This window comes from Aulostomus chinensis, chromosome 2 (genome assembly GCF_037954235.1).
Source record: "Aulostomus chinensis isolate RoL2024-O1b breed Wild chromosome 2, RoL_Achi_v1.0, whole genome shotgun sequence".
In the NCBI taxonomy this organism is placed as follows: domain Eukaryota; kingdom Metazoa; phylum Chordata; class Actinopteri; order Syngnathiformes; family Aulostomidae; genus Aulostomus; species Aulostomus chinensis.
Genome location: NC_141321.1, coordinates 877,980 through 880,050, shown reverse-complemented (window position 1 = coordinate 880,050; position 2,071 = coordinate 877,980). Strand labels below are relative to the sequence as shown.

The following is a 2,071-nucleotide window of genomic DNA, read 5'->3' as shown; positions in this document are numbered from 1 at the left end:
ACCAATAAATATGATCAAAGTGGTTCTTTACTTGTCTCACGTGTCAGAGTGACTATGACGACGATAATGATTTCACTGTCTCTGACTTCAAGTGCCAACCTTTAATAAGCTGCGTGAGTTTGTCAGGAACCTACAAAGAACCAAAAGGACAAAGTTTCCACCCAAAAGTGATGACATCACAGTCAATCCTGATGCTACTCACACACAGAGGCATACACGCATGGACATACTCACACACGCATGGACACACACACACGGACACACACGCATAAACACATGCAAACAGATACACTCACACAAACGCATACACTCGCAAAAACACATACACATGCTTGTGCACACACTCATTCCCACAGGACTGTCAGACACTGTAACGCTGGTGCTCTGACAGTAAGACTGACACCTACTTCCCCTTTCTCTTACCTCATCTCATCCAATCACTATAGTGACTCCCGTCACACCCCCTTGATATCCTGGAGCTCTCATCTGCTGGCAGCTCGTCACTGCTGGTCTGTGCCTAACCACCAAGCTCCACTGATGTGACTGCTTGTGTCCTGCAGCCTCAGTGACACACCTCAGTGTTATAGACTGATCACTCCTGGATGTGCGCAACAACACGCTCACACCCGTGAATGTTGGACAGTGTGCACATGAACACAACCAACAGCACCAGTAGGGGTTCCATCCAGGTGATGGTCAGACTGAGACAGTCAGACAAGGGAATCTCAAGCGGACCACACTGGCAGATCTGGCTGTATTGATCACCGCTCTAAAAGCCTGCATTGGGACTAATGAGCGCTGCCATTCTTCAGGCGTTCTGACATTCAGCTCACCAGCTACGAGAGTTCAGAAGCTGCTTTAAGCTTCTATTTCATAAGGATGAACACCTGAATGTCACTACTACTTCCTGTGTGAGGGATGGTGAAGGTGGAGCCATGCTGAGGTTAGCTTGGATGCTGGGCTGGTAACAGTTTACTGACCTTCTGTAAAACAGATTTACAGAAGGTCAGTTTCTGAAGCAGTCACACATTGAATCTATGCAGCAGCAGTCACCACCGACGCTAAACGGGACCAGGATGTTTGTACTGATCCTGAACATTTATGTCCTCTTGGTTCTGGTTTAGTTTTTATAAATGCTCTGTACTACAGTGGTTTTATATCTGCTCTATAAATGTCAACTGTACATATCAAGACAACAAGTAACTGTGTCATTTTTCTTCATGTATTTGTGTGTCAGACGAAAGTTTAACCTTAGACAGAATTTAGTTGTTTACCTTAAGTTAACAATCTGTCCTGTTGGATTCAGTTCCCAAAATAACCAGGACGTCAGGGCATCACACACTCGTCTGTGATACCACATGCTTCAGTTGTAGACATAATAAAAAACTAGATCCAAAGCAGAGAAGAGCGTATGTATACATGCAGAGTGTGTGATGTTGGGATTGTTTTTTGATTTGATATTGCACAGGTGTGTGTCTACTTTTGATGTTTTCTGATCTTTGTGTGTACTACTTTGTAGTGGCTGTCCGACAAACTCTTAAAATCCCACTTGACCTGAGGGTGTGTGTGTGTGTGTGTGTGTGTGGGGGGGGGGGGGTGTCAAACCTCAAAGACAGTGAAACAAGGCTACATACATGTTTACTTCGAATATTTCCACACAAAAACCAGGTGAGACAGTTATCTCCACTAGGGGGGTTGTGTCGTCTTCTCCGTTAGTTTAGTCTCTGCAGACCTGGTGGATATTGACACAAGAAGAAACCAAATCTTATCCTGGATCCTTTTTTTCTTTTGTCATTGTGTAAACCTTCTCATGACTCCTCAGCTATTCACAGATGCTAATGTTACTCTTTCTGCCAGGATACTAAATGAATCTCTCAACCTCCAAACCCTTAACATCATGTGACCTGCAGCTAGGGCTGCATGACTGGGGGAGGGGATGCTCAAAGTCTCTGCAGCACTACAATATTTCATTTACATAAATATTGTACTTTTCAGTAACTGAACAATGCCATTTTCATCATTTAATGGACTGTGAAGGTCTGCATGTGGCTGTGAAAGCAGAAAGACTCCC

General features: G+C 44.3%; 1 protein-coding gene across 3 annotated transcripts in view; it reads left to right on the top strand.

Moving 5' to 3' along the window:
* ccdc102a (coiled-coil domain containing 102A) overlaps window positions 1-1,553 on the top strand; it is a 79,046-nt gene extending 77,493 nt beyond the window's left edge. For all 3 annotated transcript variants that reach the window (XM_086221952.1, XM_086221959.1, XM_086221943.1), the window contains one exon: window positions 1-1,553. This exon is cut by the window's left edge and continues 569 nt beyond it. The gene's annotated coding sequence lies outside the window, so the exon portion shown is untranslated.
* Window positions 1,554-2,071: the final 518 nt, after the last annotated feature.